A 20,498-nucleotide genomic window follows, 5' to 3' on the forward strand; every position below is an offset into this window, starting at 1 on the left:
GTGCCGCCGCTTCTCTGACGCAGCGCAGTGGGCTGGAAGATATTTTCTCAGACTCTGATTGGAAAAAAAGACCTACTGACCTGCTTCGTACCAAAGGAAAATAGTAGAATATGTTATTTTTTTTCTTTGTGTTTATAAAATTCAAGTGTTTTAAACGTTTGATTAAAAAGTAATTTACAGCGTAAGTTTTCAAGCTGATCACGAGGAAGAAAATCACGTTTTTGTGCACATAAAACGTTTTTTTTTTCAACTAAACTAATCTTTTTAAAGTCATGCAATTCCTAAATTAGGGAGGGTCACGTCATTGTTTCTTATTTATGATTTTTTTTATAACTGGTGCCTCCAGTTAAACTGTAGAGATTCTTGTGTGAAGGTGTCGGTGTGTTTTGACTATGGTACGTGTGGGAGTACTGTACTTGTAGTATAGTGAGTAGACATCGCGAGACAACAGAACGAGAGAGTAGAAGGCCGGAATATATGGTGTAAGGGCATGATTTGTGTAGTTAATGAAATAGTTAAAATAATATAAGAACGGCTCTTTATTTAGATACACAGCATTTATGGCGACGAGAGATGAGTGCTTAACGAACTCAAAGCGAGCAGAACACTGCAGGTTTTCGTTCTCTTGCTGGTAGAAACGAACTCTTGAATATTCGGACTGTTCGTTTAGTTTGCGCCATGGAAGATACGGCAGCCGCGCCGAGAAGCTTTGCTTATGCCCAGCTTTCTCCACCGCTTCCATTGAACCTCGGAGCTCCGGATTTGTATACGGAATACAAGATATGGATGGAGTCGTACAGATTTTTTTAAATAGCCAGTGGATCTACAGAAGCTCCGGATGCCGTGAGACGTGCTATATTACTGCACTGTATCGGGGCGCCCGTACAGCGGATTTTCGCCAACCTCCCTGGAGAAAAAGGTACATATGAACAGACTGTAGCTGCCTTAGACACTTACTTTACACCGCGGAGAAATGTGGTTTTGGAACGGCATAAATTTAGGCAGAGAACTCTGTCTCAGGACGAATCTGTTGATGCTTTTGTGAATGCACTAAGAGAACTGGCTAAATCGTGTGACTTTGGAGTATTGGAAGCTGACATGTTAAGAGATCAGCTTGTGGAAAAATGTGCACATAAGAGACTGCGTGATAAATTGTTGCAGGAGGAAGGGCTGACTTTAGAAAGAGCTCTTACAGTCGCTAGAATTCATGAAGCAGCTCAAGCAGAACCAAGACACCTGACTACCTTCATCACACACAGGGGTTACCGTTTCAGAAAAGTTCCTTTTGGCTTGTCTAGTGCCTCAGAGGCCTATCAGAAGGCTATGGACTCGAAGTTGTGTGCAATGCCTGGTGTTGTATGGTATATGGATGATGTTGTAGTAAATGCGGAAAATGAAGAACAAGTAGAACAGAGGCTCAGGCAAGTATTCCAAAGATTCCAAGACAGTGGCTTAACTTTAAATAAAAATAAGTGTATCTTTGGCCTGAAAGAGATCGAGATACTGGGACATTTGGTCACTGCAGAAGGAATAAAACCAGACCCGAAAAAGGTGACAGCTGTTTGCAGTGCAGACCTGAGAATGTTGCACTTTTGCGCTCGTTCTTAGGCACTTGTGGATTTTTGACTAAATTCATTCCTAATTATGCAGATATATCTGAACCCCTTAGAAAAATAACAAGGAAATGACATAAGTGGGAATGGACATCGGAAACTGAGAAAGCCTTTGCCAAGTTGAAAAGAGAACTTGTAACTGAACCGTGTCTGGCATACTTATACTAGATGCGCCAACAGTAGTGATCAGTGACGCTAGTCCTGTAGGGCTTGGAGCAGTATTGCTACAAAGACAAGAAGATGGACAGAACAAACCAGTGGCATATGCAAGTCGCTCACTTACCCCAACAGAAAGGCATTACTCGCAAATAGAGCGTGAAGCCTTGGGTTGTGTTTGGGCAGTGGAACATTTTAGGACATATTTATGGGGAGGCAAGTTCACACTTCAAACGGATCATAAACCCCTCATTTATATGTTCAATCCCAAAAGGGCAACATTGTTACCGCCCAGGCTACAAAGACTTGGATTGAGATTACGGCCATATGATTACAAAATTGAACACATAGTAGGGAAAACCAATGTCGCAGACTCATTGTCACGTCTTCCTTTACCAGACACAGAAGACAGTGGTTATGTAGAAACCTATGTTGATAGAGTGCTTTCAATCAGCACTTATGAACTGCATGCACTGACACTTGAGGAACTTAAACAAGCAACAAACGAAGATGCCACATTGAAATTGTTGATGCCCATAGTGGAAAAAGGACAGTGGCCTAATCCAATTCCAGACGAACTGCAGCCATATCACAGGTGTAGGTTGGAGTTATCTACATATGATGGACTGCTTTTAAGAGGACAGAGGATTGTGTTACCGAAAACAAAAATCAGACAAGCATTGAAAATAGCACATGAGACAAATCAGGGTGTGGTTCGTACAAAACAGTACCTGAGAAGCAAATTTTACTGGCCTAGCATGGACAGTGCTGTTGAACGACTAGTCAGAAATTGTTCCACTTGTGTGTTGAATCTGCCATTGCAGGAGGATCAACCTCTCCAACCACTTCAATTACCACCTAGGCCTCGGATAAAATTGGGCATTGACCTAGTAGGTCCCATTCTGAATGAGTACTGTTGTAACAGAAGAAATAAGGTTCTTGATCCCGAGATGAAGTAAAACAGATGAGTTTATTGCATGCAAGGAACAATAAAGCCGAAGTCTTGTTTCCCGCAAGAAACAACAAAACCAAAGTATTGTTCAACGTACTGTTACAAACTTTTGGGTTATATAGTGTTTTCTTCTCCGTTTCTGACGTCACTCGGTCTGATGGTAAAGAGGGGGGTTCATGGTATTTGGCCAGTTTACGATGTTCTGGACAAATGGTCAGTTTAACATTACACCCAGGGGGGTTCCTAGCTTGCATCTGCAATCCTTATCAGTTAACCCCCTTTCCTGCCATAAACCCCAGCTTGTGACTTAGAAGTCTAAACCCCCTACAGAAAGGATTAAATTCAAACCCCGTCTTCACATCTTTCTTCAGTACATATTGACTGTCATAGACTATTATACTTCTTACCCTGAGGCGGTTGTTGTATCAGACATATCTTCAGCCACAGTTATTAGAAACTACCACTAGAGGTAGTAACAGATAATGGCAGGCAATTCATAGGACAGTTGTTTGAATAATTTCTGTGCATCACCTTCCTATCCGAGAAGTAATGGCAAAATTGAAAGATTTCAAAGATACCTGGAAAGGGCCTTGAGAGCAGCTGCGACAGAAGGAAAAAAATGGAGAGAGGAACTCCCTAAGATTCTGTTGGCTTATAGATCAACACCTCACAGGGCATCTGGAGAAACCCCAGCTAATCTTCTCTTTGGAAGTGATATCCTGACTAAACTACCAAACGTGGAAAAGAAAGAAGAAGAGCCGAGGGATATTCAAAAGACAAAAGATATCCATAGACATCATGAGGAGTACACACACAAAATGAAATTATATGCAGACCAGACACGTCGAGCAAGGGATCACAACTTCAAGGTCGGTGATGTAGTGTTTGTGGCTGGCCTAGACAACGGTAAATTGGATGGCAAGTTCAAAGACACTCACTATGTGTTATCGAGAAACACCTCTTGTAACTCTTTTGAGTTAGTGAATGTGGAAGATGGCTCAAAAATAATGAGAAATGTAAAACATCTTCGACACGCTCCTCCATTGGATCTTGATTTTGAATCTGCAGAAACAGAAAATGCTGAGAATACAGGACTTTCTGACGTGGAGGAAGTGCCGAGTCCTCAGACAGTGGAGAGTACATCCGTAGGAGAGCCAGTAACTTTACCCAGAAGTGAAGTAACAACCAGAAGTGGCAGGGTTATCAGGAAACCGGCTCGTTACAGAGACATTAACAAATATAGGACTTGCATAGCTCTCCAAATGTTAAATTGCTCTATTTTGTTTGTTATCTATGTAGATGTTGCTTACACTGCTAGAAATGAGGTGATATTTAGAAGTGACTTAAGTAGAAATTAAACTAAAATTATAGAAATAGTTGTAAAAAAAGAAAAAGGTTGAATGTGTTGAATAGAAATGGAAGGTTTCACATACATTTTGTTGTAATAGTTAATAACCGTTTACTGTGTGTTGATATAGAATTGTTACAATAGTATGGTAAAGTTATGGGCTTTAAAAATAACAAAAGGAAGGGATGTAGTATAGTGAGTAGACATCGCGAAACAACAGAACGAGAGAGTAGAAGGCGGGAGAATATATGGTGTAAGGGCATGATCTGTGTAGTTAATAAAATAGTTAAAATAATATAAGAACGGCTCTTTATTAAGATACACAACAGATATAAAGACGCGGAAATGTGTTATATAGCGTTTGGTAGTGGTTGCTCGGAGCCTGGGATAATGCTGGCATTTTAGAAACTTTCTACATGCGTGCAAATACCCTGACACAAGGAAAACGAAGGAAAAAGTAATTTCGTGAGCACGAATTGTAAATCGTTCCCTAGATATAACTTTTTTTCCTACTGATGGCCCCTCCCGGGCTCCGTAACAAAGTGTTATCACACTTAAATTATTTAAACGAATACCTCTCCCACGTCTTTATACGTTTTTTGTACTTCGGAGATAACTTCGGAGGTATCAGACAGTACGCCGTCTTGTACTCTACCTTTTCTGTCAATTAGCTTACGTGTGTTTTAAATCCAGTCGAGTCTGTTCCTTCTGTAGCCTTGTGTGAATTTATGTAGTTTTCATATGCATTTTTTGTTGTTTTAGTACAGTATGTGAATATAATGTTAATATTAATACATTCAGGTGAAATACAAGTTATATTGTAGTTCATCCAAGGTAAATAAACATAGCAGAAGGGCTTTAGTAGCGTGATGCTAGCTACATTAAGTGACACCAGCTTGGCAGCACCTTTCAAAATAAAAGTCCCCGAACCCTGCTTTAGGAAAAATAAATCCTGGACCAGATAAAGTCACATTTATAGCACAACAACAATTTGTACATCCTTAAAACGGGGTGGAATGTGATACAGAGACGCACAGGTAATAGGAAATTGCCGTTCTTCATTATTTTTTTTCTTTCTTGCAATCTCTTGGGTGTTTTTATATCACTTTCTGCTTGCAAACTGACACAGAGCTGTGCTCTTCTAGACAGGAAAAAGTCTAATTCCTGACAAAACAAAAAATTGTGCCTCTCCAAAAGTAGCTCAAATCTATTCTACAGACCCACAGCTAATAGAAAATCACTATGGTTTTGTCAGATAAGCATCTTTGCAAATGTTGCTGGGGTTTATAAGACCACTTGCTGTTTCCAGACTGGGACCATGCAGTGATGGACAGGGAGTGGTCTCACTCCCCTCCCGACCAAACCAAAATTTGTGTCTCTTCAAAAATACCTCGATCTATTCCACAGACCCATAGCTAATGGAAAATCACCTTGGTTTTGTCAGATAAGTGTCTCTGTCAAAACTGCTGAGGTATGTAGAGCACCTCCTATTACCAGACTGGGACCGTGCAGTGATGAGCAAGGTGTGGTCTCACTCCTGTCATGACCAAAGAAAAATTTGTACCTCTTCAAAAATACCTTAAATTTATTCTACAGACCCACCGCTAATAGAAAATCACCTTGTTTTTGTCACATAGGGTCTCTGTCACAACTGCTGGGGTTGATAAGATCACCCAGACTGGGACCATGCATTGATGCACAGGGAGTGGTCTCACTCCCCTCCCAAACAAACAAAAAATTGTGCCTCTCCAAAAGTAGCTCAAATCTATTCTACAGACCCTCACCTAATAGTACATAACCATGGTTTTGTTATATAAGTGTCTTTGCTAAAGTTGACTTTACCTGGTCCGGGGAATTTTTTTTCTAAAGCAGGGTTGAGGCTTTCATTTCATTTTGAAAGGTGCTGCCAAGCTAGTGTCACTTAATGTAGCTAGCAGTACATTACAATTTGGCAGTAGTGCTACATTAGCAGTAGGCTGCAGTATGTGTCCCAAAAGCCTAATATACTCACAGATTGATTCAGGTCTGTTTCAGGTGGAAATGATAAAAGTATCATTTTGTTATGCCACATTAAGACCATTAACATCGGTCACATTAAGAACCTAGGTCATCCCATGTGTTATATACTGTATGAATTTAATGTTGTACCTCTGGTTATGGTTTCACTTCTGTGTTGATATTCAGGTACACTTTCACTGCTATAGCACCTGAACCTGTCTGACCCCTATGTTGAGTCTCGTGATCCAACTCTTCTCTAACCTTATTCTGACCTTCAGCAGCCCTGCTGTTGTGTTTAGGGTGAGTTATGTCAGTAAGAAGAGAATTGTACCCAGTGCACTTTCTGCTGGGCCAGAGCCAACTCCTCTTCTACAAGAGCAGGATAAACACAGTCTCAGGCGGAGGGTCTTTAGAGGGAGTAAGAGTTTGAGGGGTTGGTGAAGAGCAGGATCTCACTAGAATTCCTCTAGTAAAACTGGAGATACTGTAATTGTTTGGGGTGCTATACTGTAAGGGTTCTAGTGAATAGAAGCTATATTTTAGTTCAACCAGGTTAAATAAACATGTACTGTGCTCACTGAACTTGAGGGGGTCCGAAACTACGTGTCCCTAGAGTAAAAAGCTGGAGAGCGAGAATCACGACAGCACTATGGAGAGATCCAGAGTGTACGGATCAGCTAGTGAGCTTGGAGGTGTGGGTGAGTTTAAATTCAATAGACAGGGGGAAAAAGGGGAGAGATTATCAGGAAAAAAGAGGAACATAAGGAACTGGATTAGGATTGGTAAAATGTCTGGAGAGGATGAACATAGTGCAAGGCATCCACATTCATTCTCAAAGAAAAAACACTCAGGATGTGCGGTTGTGTTCCGGCTGCTGTTGTGTTCAGGGTGAGTTATGTTAGTAAGAAGAGAATTGTACCCAGTGCACTTTCTGCTGGGCCAGACCCAACTCCTCTTCTACAAGAGCAGGATAAACACAGTCTCAGGTCTGTAATAGTTAATAACAGAGGGTCTGTAGAGGAGGAGAGTGTTTGAGGGGTTGGTGAAGAGCAGGATGTCTCTAGAATTCCTCCAGTAAAACTGTAGACTCTTGTCTGAAGGTGTTGGTGTGTTTTGACTATGTTACATGTAGGAGTCTGTGTAGAGGGTCTTTCATGTGTAAAACATGTGCAGTGTTGTGTAGTTTTGCGAGGTATGTGATTTGTTTAGTTTCATGATCAATTTCTTTATTCTTTTTATTACTTTTTGTAATAATAATTATATTATTGCTTAATATAATTATTAATTATTTGTTGTGGTGTTACAGTTGTAAGAAAACCGGCTCAGGGACGCCAAATATGTAATCATTCATAGCCGTTCAGGGACGCCATAAATGTAACGTTGCCATAGCCAAAATGTAAATGTAGTGGCTCTCTGAAGGCACCAGTTCTGTAGGGTTTGGGCATTTACTGAGACAATTATTAATTGTAGCAGTAAATCACAAAGTTGATTCTTTTGATGGCTTTAGAATCCAACCATGCGACATAACTCAAACGACGCACACACACAGGTACTAATACACGAGGATACATTTATTAATACATAGAATATGCATGTAAACCTAACAGATCTTATCGAGAGGGTTATCAGAATACAAAAGATATATATTCATTCAGTTACAAAGAGTTACATATATCAAGAGGACATACATTCAGTATATCATTCATTAAGACCGTTTCGTAAATGAACTTGGTTACAACTTCTACATTAGATACTCAAAACAAGTACATAACTCTTAGGAATTAAATTGATATCAACTGGTTGGGATAACAATTGAATTCTCGAGCTGTAATGCATTGAAGTTGAATACTCATCCAATTTCTGGGGATTCAGATCTCCTGCGGGCACAAAGAAACAGTTGCAGGCTGTTGCTGTCCAATCCGCGCTCTCTGGCTCGGTGCCAGGCTGTGCTGTGCGGCTTGCGACGGTGCGCTGCTGATGCTCACTGTCCGGCTAGTTAGTGTTGGCTTTAACTAGCAAAGTTTGTGCACAGGAGAAAAGATGACTGTGGGTCCCAGCAAGTCAGGAAGAGGACCAGTTCGTTCCCGATGAAGAGCTAGTTCTGAATAGTGATTCAGCTGTCCACAGTTCTGACCTGTTTACGAGGCCTGCTGCTGGTGCTAACCTCGGGTGGATCCTCTAGTTACTCTCTGGCAACCTCCGCTCTAGACTCTCAGAACAAAGGAAAGTTCTGGCACTCGGACACACTGGCCGTTCCGTGGTTGTCCGGGCTGAGTCTCAGGATGGTCAGGAGGCGCGCTGCGAGAATGTCCTGCCCTTGGGAGCCTTCTGCTCCTGGGCCGTCCTGCCCTGGAATTCTCCTTTGAATTCCCTTTAGAACAGTCCACAGAATTCTCCACTGAATCTTACTGAATCTTACTGAATCTCTGTGTTGCCTGTTTTTACCTGGAGGAACTTCAGCTCATTGATTGGCTGAAAGTTCCATGGGCATCAGAGTCCCACGTGGGTTACTCGGCCGTACCAGTCCCTGATTGGTTGATCAAGGTGAGATATGAGTCACTTACTCCTGACACTTAGGAATGCAGTCCAGATGTCCAACTGGCACTCCCTAGACAGATAGGCACCAATGGATGACCATTGATCATTGATAGCCAGGCTTAGCTAAGTGCATCCTCCTTTGGGAACCCTAAATCAGCCTGCATGAATAGTTTCTCTGTGGCTGCACCACAGAGATGAACAGAGAAATGGGGCCTCATTTGGGAAGGCTCAGAACACTTAATTCTTTCTTATTAATAAGCCTCGCCGCTACATATCCCCCCTTTTTGAAGGTCACGAGGTCCCGAGGCATTGTTGCCTTCAAAACAAAACAGAGTTAAGTGATGTCCCTTGCCATTAGAACATTAATCTTAAATGTCCACATTACTCCTCGAGAATTCATACCGGAACCAGCATTGGATACAAACAGGATGAATAACATCTGGAGTATGTATAAACACGGTAGGAGACATTATCTCAGTCTAGGAATTACACATCAGGAAGTTCACTGTCTATATCTGATACCTCTGTAGTAGATATTTGGGGAGAAGTCACTTCCTTTCTTTTGACATGCTACCTTTGACTCATTCGTGCTACCCGGAGTACATCTTGATGTGAGAGTACAGCATTCAGAGTACATCCAGTCATGATCCAGCTACCCGGCAGTAGTGTTACAATAACAACAGTTCCTGTTCCCAGCCCCCAGATAAACCACAACACCTGTGCTGGGTATCTGCTAGGGTGGTTTGGAGGTTTGTTCCATTAAAGCAAACTAACTACCTGTACCTCTTCAGGGCTTACTGTTTCTTAGATTTCTATCCAATTCAATAGTGTGGCACCTGAAGGCATCCACGACCTCAAGTTTGGTCTTATATTGTCTGGTTCTAGACAGTACAGTGTTAAGTTCAAGCTGTACAATGGCCTCCTCGGGAACTTGCAGGAAAACTGTTTGATTAGGTAGCTGCTTTGTGGTAGCTGTATCATGCCTGTCACAAGTCATGGTGAAAGTTAAATGTGGTGTGCTGACCAGCCATTTACTTCCCACCTGCTCTTCATGGGGTTCATTAACCTCCCTCTGCCCATTAGTAGCTTTACACCCTTCATTGGTGAATCCTTTAGACACAGCCAATGGATAGCTTTGGTAGCCATACCCATCTCAAGATTTGGAACCAAATTCAATCTTGGATTGCCTTCTGGGTGAAATATGAGCGATGGGTTTAATGTCACATACTCCTCTACTGAGAAGAGTGGAATCAAGTGGGTTGGGATTTGTGCCGTGGTTAGACCTGCTACAGTGGCACTAAACTCCCTTAACAGGTCTTGTGTCAACATTCTGGCCTGTTGCACACAAGCATAAACCCACTGTATAACACCAACAATCATGTCCACTGGTTGGGGAATAAGGTTTAACCCTGTTGCATAGGAAGTTGCCTGTAGGGTTTTCCCTAAGCTTTCCAACTTTTGCTGCTGTTGATACAGTCTGTCACTACCCTCTGGCATCTCTGACACCTGCCTTCTTGGGGCAGTCAGGGTGAGAGTGCCAGTAGCACACAAACCTACCAGAAAAAGAAAACGTGCAACAGTGGCGGCAGCAATCAGTCCTCCCAAAAGTCTTTTCGGGTGGCTGATCCCAGTCATCTCCTTCTGAGTGACTGTTGCCTTTCTAAGCTGGCGCAGCATGTACATGGTGTCTTTCACAGTATGCCATGTGGCATCTTGGGCACCAACATCCTGGAAATCTGGGGAGATCTGACGCAGCTGCTGATGCTGCTCCTCCTTTTCCAGGGCATCTGCTTTTTTTGATTTGTTCATGCCTGTGCTCTAGGAACCCTGCAGGGGGTGGTGCAGCGGTGGAGCATGCCTGACCCTCGGCTGAGTGGCCATCTGGAGCACCTGAGTGATCTGGGATTGTTATCCCATTCTCACTGTTCAGGTCCACCCTGCACACCTCCTGATTGAGGAATCCCTCTATCGGCATGTTTACAATCGTTCGCTGGGCGTGGGTGTAGGACACCTGCTTGCTCCCCCCTTCCCTCGCTAGGGGTTCAGGGAGCTGCCCCAGCAGTGGGATAGCTAGTTCACTGTCTTTGAACTCACTATCACTCACCAGGCCCATGTCAGTGCAGGCAGGGATTCTGATATCCCTCTTTGCGATGTTCTGCACTGGCAGGCGGGTGGCTTGACCATCCAGCTCCAGTCTGGCTGAACCACTGTTGGTCAGACTCAGACTGACAGACTGAGCTGGTGGCTGTAAGAAAACCAGCTCGGCTTTCATTCCCTGTCCCTTCTGGGGGACTGGGTGTGTTGACAACCCTGCCGTTGAGGCAGGAACAATCAGGTCAGTCTCACTCACTACCTGGTAGTTGTGAGAAATAATGTTACCTGACTGCAGGTTCCCTGGGTCACAGCAGAGGGAATTGGCATCTGGGATCAGGTGTGTCCACAGCGCAGTAGTCTCAGCGTCCAGCTGGACCTCCTGTCTAACCTGTGAATGTTGCACCAGGGGCACCTGGCGGTGGCCCTGTGACAGCTGCTCAAGCAGATCCTCACTAATAGAGGACCTCTCAGGGCTAAGGGTGAGGGCTACATCACCAACCTGCTCTCCTGCCATCTGGATCCCTTCCACCACTGCAGGGTGGTGGTCCTGACCCCTCTTGGGTGCCAGGGTGCACAGGGAAAGCTCCTTTTCATCGCCAGGTGGGGAGATCTGCTCCTCTTTAGGGATGTAAAAGGGGTGTGCTTTACCTGGTGGATCAGGCGGCTGCTTGGAGCACCGCTCCTGTGGCAGGGAGGCTGTTGTGACCTCAGCCGGGACACGACTTCCCTGTATATCCGGGGAACAAGAAAATATTTTTATTTCTTGTCCAGAGGGAACAGAAGGAATCTTCACATAGGCTTCTGTGTTCGGTGGGCACTGTGTGAGCACAGTCTGCCTCTTGGCCCCCCTTTCCTTCTGTACAGAAGGCTTAGGAGCCTTGACCTATTTCCACACCTTGCCTTTCTGGTGATCCACCAAAGGTTCCTCTCTGAGTCGCATGCCCTTTTCTTTTTCAACCCGTTTGAGCTTGCCGTGTGACATCAAACACCTTTCAACCTCAGTGTCAATCAGTGTCTCACTGTGTAAGACATCTCCCATGGCAGCCTTGAGGTAAAAGCTTCTTGCTTTTCCTCTGTGTTTTACTGCCTGCTCTGTGACTTCAGGGGTGGAGTCAGCACTCGCTTGGGAGTGGCTGACCTTATCCAGGCAGGAACCCTTCCGCTCAATCAGATAGACTGAGGGAGGGAGAGGGGGCGGGTCTCCGCCTCCTCCAGTGGAGAGTATCAGCTCATTCACGCTTCCGGCAGCCTTGGGGAGCGGTTGTCCCTGTCCTAATAAAGCTTGTTCAAGCCTGGCCAGGCGGGCGGCTACTGAATCCTTTTGTTCAGTTTTATCTAGCCCTTTCCCTCCCCCGGTGTTCTCATGGCACTTAGGACGCTGGGTGCGGTCCTGTGTGAGTGCTTTGGAACAGGGCTTAGCCAGCTCAGGAGCCTGTGCTCCTTCGAGCAGGGGGGAATTAACCCTGCTGGCTCTGACGGCAAACACAGTCGCTTTAACAGCTTTTTGCTCTGAGCGACTTTGGACATCATACTCCCAGGCTTTCTACACGAATCTCTTAATATCAGTCATTTTCATGGTCTGTGCATCTGTATGCATTAAGATAATAATAATAATAATAATAATAATAATAATTGCTTACACTTATATAGCGCTTTTCTGGACACTCCACTCAAAGCGCTTTACAGGTAATGGGGTCTCCCCTCCACCACCACCAATGTGCAGCATTCACCTGGGTGATGCGACGGCAGCCATAGTGCGCCAGAACGCTCACCACACATCAGCTATCAGTGGGGAGGAGAGCAGAGTAATGTAGCCAATTCATAGAGGGGGATTATTAGGAGGCCATGATGGGGTAAAGGCCAGGGGGGAAATTTGGCCAGGACACCGGGGTTACACCCCTACTCTTTTCGAGAAGCGCCCTGGGATTTTTAATGACCACAGAGAGTCAGGACCTCGGTTTTACATCTCATCCGAAGGACGGCGCCTGTTTACAGTATAGTGTCCCCGTCACTATACCGGGGCATTAGGACCCACATGGACCGCAGGGTGAGCGCCCCCTGCTGGCCCCACTAACACCTCTTCCAGCAGCAACCTTAGTTTTTCCCAGGAGGTCTCCCATCCAGGTACTGACCAGGCTCACACCTGCTTAGCTTCAGTGGGTTGCCAGTTGTGAGTTGCAGGGTGATATGGCTGCTGGTCATCTTTCTGACTGACGGGTGGAGATTCGCAATGAATAAACCCTTGAAATGTGTGTTCTCTTCGCAACCCTCATCATTTCGCCCTGCAAAATAAGTTCGTCTAAGTCTCTCGTAATATTCGCGAGGGGACTCTGCTCTCTCGTGCTTAATGTTAAGAGCGGCGGCTATCGCAGCGGTCGGGTCAATAAACGCACTGTATTCTTCGATAAGTGCTTGACACAGCTCCTCAAAATCATTACAGACTTCTTTTATCTGCCTAGCCATCCACTCATCTACAGCTCTGCTGGTAGTTTTCCTGACCAGAAACACTTTCTCCTGTTCTGTGGCGTTTGGCAGGTACTGCAGGGTATACCTGAGGTCCTGAATATAACTCTCGATATTATTCTCTGACACTGCGGGGTCAAATCTCTCTATGTCCTTCGCTAGCTCTCTCAGAGAATGGAGATTTATCCTTCTAGCTTCTCCGCTGACGGAGATATGGAAGAGATCGTGGTCAGACTTGCCGCTGCTAGAGAGGGTGCTTAATAGCGACTCGAATTCAGACCTTTTAGCAACCATCGTTAAACTTAAAGAGTATTACTTTTAAGTACGAAATCACAGTTTTACCACAGAAAACCACAAGATCAAGTATGCAATCAACCCGGTAGATCGCAAAAGATCACAAAACAATCAAGCACTGCTTAAAGAGCAAGGGGAACTTTTTTTCCTTTCGGCTTTCAGCACACTGTATTGTCGTGTATTGAACCCGCGGCGTTTTATATTGAATTATTCCGCTTGGTTGACTCATTTCAGTCTTGCCACGTCCACCCAGGGACGCCAAATATGTAAGAAAACCGGCTCAGGGACGCCAAATATGTAATCATTCATAGCCGTTCAGGGACGCCATAAATGTAACGTTGCCATAGCCAAAATGTAAATGTAGTGGCTCTCTGAAGGCACCAGTTCTGTAGGGTTTGGGCATTTACTGAGACAATTATTAATTGTAGCAGTAAATCACAAAGTTGATTCTTTTGATGGCTTTAGAATCCAACCATGCAACATAACTCAAACGACGCACACACACAGGTACTAATACACGAGGATACATTTATTAATACATAGAATATGCATATAAACCTAACAGATCTTATCGAGAGGGTTATCAGAATACAAAAGATATATATTCAATCAGTTACAAAGAGTTACATATATCAAGAGGACATACATTCAGTATATCATTCATTAAGACCGTTTCGTAAATGAACTTGGTTACAACTTCTACATTAGATACTCAAAACAAGTACATAACTCTTAGGAATTAAATTGATATCAACTGGTTGGGATAACAATTGAATTCTCGAGCTGTAATGCATTGAAGTTGAATACTCATCCAATTTCTGGGGATTCAGATCTCCTGCGGGCACAAAGAAACAGTTGCAGGCTGTTGCTGTCCAATCTGCGCTCTCTGGCTTGGTGCCAGGCTGTGCTGTGTGGCTTGCGACGGTGCGCTGCTGATGCTCACTGTCCTGCTAGTTAGTGTTGGCTTTAATTAGCAAAGTTTGTGCACAGGAGAAAAGATGACTGTGGGTCCCAGCAAGTCAGGAAGAGGACCAGTTCGTTCCTGATGAAGAGCTAGTTCTGAATAGTGATTAAGCTGTCCACAGTTCCGACCTGTTTACGAGGCCTGCTGCTGGTGCTAACCTCGGGTGGATCCTCTAGTTACTCTCTGGCAACCTCCGCTCTAGACTCTTAGAACAAAGGAAAGTTCTGGCACTCGGACACACTGGCCGTTCCGTGGTTGTCCGGGCTGAGTCTCAGGATGGTCAGGAGGCGCGCTGCGAGAATGTCCTGCCCTTGGGAGCCTTCTGCTCCTGGGCCGTCCTGCCCTGGAATTCTCCTTTGAATTCCCTTTAGAACAGTCCACAGAATTCTCCACTGAATCTTACTGAATCTCTGTGTTGCCTGTTTTTACCTGGAGGAAGTTCAGCTCATTGATTGGCTGAAAGTTCCATGGGCATCAGAGTCCCACGTGGGTTACTCAGCCCTACCAGTCCCTGATTGGTTGATCAAGATGAGATATGAGTCACTTACTCCTGACACTTAGGAATGCAGTCCAGATGGCCAACTGGCACTCCCTAGACAGATAGGCACCAATGGATGACCATTGATCATGATAGCCAGGCTTAGCTAAGTGCATCCCCCTTTGGGAGCTGTCCTTATCAAAGGAACCCTAAATCAGCCTGCATGAATAGTTTCTCTGTGGCTGCACCACAGAGATGTACAGAGAAATGGGGCCTCATTTGGGAAGGCTCAGAACACTTAATTCTTTCTTATTAATAAGCCTCGCCGCTACACAGTTAAAACCCTGTTTTTTTTTCTTCAAATGGTTTATTTTCTTTAAATGGGAAAGTTGTTTTTCTCAAAATATCTACAAACATCAAAATCTCCAGTCCACTAACTCCAGTATTGGTCATTTACATTTGGGATTAATAAACCATTTGAAGAAAAACAACAACACTGTAACTAACTAAAATAACTATAAGAAGATGACATCATAATAAAATATAATAATAAATGTGAAGCAATTTTTATTATGGTTAAAAGTCAAAGTCTCTCTATTTCTGTTTCCCATTTCCAGTCACTGTAGCTCCGTGTGTCTCCATGTTTCCCACTGTCTCCCTTCCTGACAATTTCTTCTCATCTTTCTTTTTCCTCCTGGAACCCAAATTTTGAAGCAGGTGTTATCTTCATCATCCTCATCCATTGACACTCTGAGATGGATAATGACATGATGGTGTATATTACTGCTGAGCTGGGTGTTGTAGTGAAGACTTGGAAAGAAAGATGTGGATGAGCTGTGCAGATGTTCAGCTGTGCTCCTGTCTTTTTTGTCTGCAGGATGAGGGAGTGTGGACTAACAGAGAGATGTTGTGAAGATCTGGCCTCTGCTCTTCAGTCTCAATACTCCAGTCTGAGAGAGCTGAATCTGAGTAAGAATAACCTGGGGGATTCAGGAGTGAAACTGCTGTCTGCAGCTCTGAGGGATCCCAACTGTAAATTAACAACACTGTGGTAAGTGTATACTGGTGATTTCTTTGTTTTTTATTGTTTGATGTAGATATTCTGAAAAGCACAACATTCACTTTTTCAAATACATCAGAAAGTAACACCTAGGAAGGACAAAACAAGAAAGAAAGAGGGCATACAGAAAGACAAAAAACTGCTACGCAACTTTATAGAAGTTCTTGTCTCTGGCTTCTTTGTTAATATCTCATTGCTGAGAGACTCGACATGCAATCTTTCCCACTTTGCCTATCTTTTTACACATAAGTTTATGCTGTTGTTGATTTAGAATTCTGTGGGTAACATTGTCTATGAGATTTCATTCATAAAGTCCTTCTTCATTTAAATACAAGGTCAGTCCAGCTTTAATCAGTTTCTAGTGATTTATTTCATGGCTGCCGTCTTGACCGTTCTAAACAAGTATCTTTCTGCCTCTGAAGACAGCTCATCTGGTGTTTGTCCCAGAAGAAGAAGGACTCCTAATAAGGATTGTTGTATATTTCTTCAAGATTTTGAAGACTGGGCCAACCCAAATTTCTCATTTGTATCTTACTCTTAACTCTTGTATTCCTACTGTATTTTCTAATATTCTATATACATCTGAAAGGATGTAGCTGTGGAAGTGAGTTAGGTATGCAAACTTTATCAATATGTTAACCTCTTATTTTAGTTTCATTTAATTCTACTCAGCTTTGAATTTCCCCAGTGTTTTCTCCTCTCTCTCTGTGCTTTAACCTTGCCTATCTGACCACGTCTTGCACTGATCCCTGTGCTCTGAACCCTGCATGTTAAACGACTCTGCCTGGTGCTTTAATCAGTTCCTCTCAGCTCAACCCTTCCATTTCGATTGCGTCTCTAGTTTCACTTTCTCCTACCTGCCCTGCTTGCTTCCAGCAGAGCCCACACCTGGATTCAGTCTCCAGGTTACTGCTTCCATCAGCTCAGTGCAGGAGATATCACACTGGGGCCCTGGGTTCAATTCCAGACCTGGGGTGCTATCTGTATGGAGTTTGTATGTTCTCCCCATGTTTGTGTGGTGTTCCAGTTTTCTCCTACAGTCCACAAACATGCTGGCAGGTTAATAGACTTGTGGGAAAGCTGGCACTGGTATGAGTGTGTGCTCTTTGATAGACTCGCATCCTGTCCAGGGTTCAATCCTGCCTTGTGTCCAGTGCTTCCTGGGACAGGCTGTGGGTAACAGTGACCCTGAATTGGATAATTGTTTATTAAAAGTGATGTTGATGGTGTTCAAATGCTGCACTACCACTTTGTCAATTAGCTGACAGTTTAAACATATCCCTGTAATGACAGATAAAGTCAAATTTCAGGGCAAACTTCAGTCTAGATTTATTTGGGAGGGAAGAAAACCTCAGGTAAAACCTACAGCATTCAAACTCTCCCAGATCTACAGTCTAACTTCTGTCCAGCTCAGCTTAAAGCTTCAACAACCTGAGTGACCGCTCCCCAGCAAAATGGTGAAGAGGTATTAATCTCACTTAAAACATTATGCTTTACACATAATACACTCAAAGCATTATGAAAATAATTAAATTCTGCAATTTCAATACATTAATCACTTAGAAAATAGTGTGTATTGAAAAAAAAACCTCAAGAAAGGAAAAGTTGTTTTGAATGTTGAGAGAGATAGCATGGCACCCTGACTTAAAACCACATAAAATAGACAGAGGTTTTATAAAAGGTCATTGAGGGGCATAAGACAGAAACAAGGAGGAAGACAGAAATCCTGGAAGTACATTCATTCTTGTTGTCCCAATCCTTCCCAAGAGCAAGGGAGAAATTAATTTCCAGTTTTTTAAGTTTTGCTTCATGTCAGAATAATGTCAGATTCTGTCTGCACTGCTTCTCGGAGGTTACTACTAATGTAGGATCTAAATGATGGAAACGATGATTTGGACGAGTTGTGCAGATGTTCAGCTGTGCTCCTGTCTTTTTGTCTGCAGGATGAGTAAGTGTGGACTAACAGAGAGATGTTGTGAAGATCTGGCCTCTGTTCTTCAGTCTCAACACTCCATTCTGAGAGATCTCTTTCTGAGTGACAATAACCTGGGGGATTCAGGATTGAAACTGTTGTCTGCAGCTCTAAGGGATCCCAACTGTAAATTAACAGGACTGTGGTAAGTGAACACTGGTGATTTTTGTGTTTTTTTATGTGCTAATGCTGAGACACAACATTTGCTTTTTCACATGTGTAAAAAATACACACCAGTATTCATAAACATTTTAAGTATCAAAGTCTTACATGTGATTATTTTGAAAACGTTTTTATGTGCCTGTTCTGACTATATTAAGTTTATATACATTGTAGAAAATTATAGTGTTTGAACATTTTCTGTGAATATGTTTGTTATCACAGTAAAAACATGCATACTTTTTAGAATTTGATTAATAGGGAAAATAATATGGAATTGCTTATCTAAAGAAATTGATAACGATATAATTATATTCATATACTATAGCTCAAATTATCACAGTAGTACACTTTCTTTGGAATTGTCTGTATCAGTTTCACTCCTTCCCATGTGATTACTTCTGTGGCGTAATGGGTTAGGAATGTGCTTTATTTACCCCCATTACCCCCATTTTGATTAAAATCACAAACGCGTGTTTAATTAAATGCCTTTATTGATTCACAATCTGACAATGCATTGTAAATCGTTATCTTTGTCTTTTAAGTTCTTTAGGTAATTTTAAGCATAGCTTTCTCATCATTTAAATTTATTTTTCATACTATCGTTAAACACAGCAGGAGCGTAATGTATTTCCTAATGGGATCACACGTGGGAAAATTAGATTGGGATCATTTTTATTTTTTTAATACATTTGAGAAAAGTGTCATCTATACAAAAAAGTTGTATTTATTTAATACCACTTGATAGTTATATTAATAGAGATAAGAATTTAAGTTGTATACTGTTTAGACTTTTAATCATTGTAAACTGTATTACAGCATGTTAAGCATTAAACGTGAAAAAGTTGGTATATTTTATAAAAGCAAGATTGCTCAGTTTTACAAACGTACACAACTTTCCACCTTCATCATAAATATTTTAATTATGCAGAAATACTGAGATGGTTAATTTTAGTAAATATGTTGACAAATATCTGAATTTTTACCAGAAAAATTAGTATCCAGCTGTGAATCAGCTACGTGACCTTGCCCCCGTGAAATTGTGGGAAAGAGGTTTAGTGGGCAGTGTAGTGAACATAGTGTGTTTTAATACACTGTGTAGTATAACAGTATAAAACTTGTTTTTTTTATGTTTGTAAATGCTATTCTTGCAAGTACATTTTGTACAGTGTGCTTCTCTGTGTTAGCTGGTGGGCAAAGGTTTGAGGTGAAAATTCATCCACAAGGAGTGTACCTTTAAAGCAGAGAAGACCGCACCAAACGTTTTCGGCTCTGTATGTCGCTCAAGACATTTCTCTTTGACACTTTCTTTAGTCATAGAGGTGGGAAGATGCCTCCCCCTTCCCTCTGCCTGCCTCACTTGTTCCCATTTTAACCAATTTAGTGGTTTCATTAGTGACAAAGGCTAAACTTTCTTGGAAATAATGTCTTTTATGTTTTGCAAGAAACTGACTTGCTTTAACAAAATATATTTACAAATCCTTTTCCCTGGCAATCTACCTACAGATGCAGCCATTCAAAGTGCGCGGTACAGACACGTACCGCAGGTAATTGGCTGCGGTATCGCGTATCATGACCCAAGATGATGCGGTACGTGATTGGTTGACCGACAGGGGCACTCGTGGTCCGTTGTTCTGTCGTAGAAAGACTTACTGTAAACGTCTTTACTGTGCCCGTTGTAGATATTGAATTTTACCACTGAAGGGAAATCTTAGTAGCTGAGCATAAAAAGAATAGGAGCATACTGTAACGCGTGTGAAGGCCATAAACGATATTAATTTTGGAACATAAACATGCAGTATATAGCTGGTCTTGGTACTTTAAAGAAAAAAATACACACCAGTATTCCATTTCTCCCTAAACATTTTAAGCTTCGAAGTCTTTAACTAACGTGATACCGGAGTCAACAAGCATACTTTTAGAATTTGATTAAAAGGGAATATAATATGGAATCGCGTATCTAAAGAATTTAATAACGGTATGATTATATTCGTGTACTGCGACAGGGCTGTGTAATGCTGTTTCGCCTCCCTGTTCATGCGAGTTCCCCTGTAGCCTACTGGTCTAGGTGCGTGACTAACAACCCACAGGTTGTGTGTTCGAATCCAGCTGGTGCTGGACTTTTCTTTTAACAAACATTTCTTCGAAAAAATAGAATAGCGATATTATGGACAATCAATTGACTTTTATATTTCAAAGTATCGCAACATGATCGATTCTAAGTCATTTTTGATAACAATGAATAGTCACCTTCTTCCCTTCTGACAGCGGTTCCTGCTTCTATTGTGTGTGTGTGTGTGCAACAGAGTACATTTTTATAGAGAAATGGAGGCTGGACAGTATGCGTTACAATATAAACATTTATATTGATTTAAATCGTGTTCTGATTTAAATCGCAAACGCGTGTTT

General features: G+C 42.6%; 1 protein-coding gene and 1 long non-coding RNA gene across 2 annotated transcripts in view; both read left to right on the forward strand.

Annotated features, from left to right (window-relative positions):
• The window catches only part of LOC107076301 (protein NLRC3-like), a 369,350-nt gene that overhangs the window by 74,193 nt on the left and 274,659 nt on the right, over nt 1-20,498 (forward strand). The gene's annotated exons all lie outside the window — the stretch shown is intronic.
• Nucleotides 306-18,070, forward strand: LOC138224064 (uncharacterized). The gene is made up of 3 exons (XR_011182419.1): nt 306-919; nt 15,776-15,949; nt 17,902-18,070. It is a non-coding gene; the product is annotated as an uncharacterized lncRNA (long non-coding RNA).

The sequence above is a fragment of the Lepisosteus oculatus genome, chromosome 18 (genome assembly GCF_040954835.1).
Source record: "Lepisosteus oculatus isolate fLepOcu1 chromosome 18, fLepOcu1.hap2, whole genome shotgun sequence".
Taxonomy (NCBI): Eukaryota; Metazoa; Chordata; class Actinopteri; order Semionotiformes; family Lepisosteidae; genus Lepisosteus; species Lepisosteus oculatus.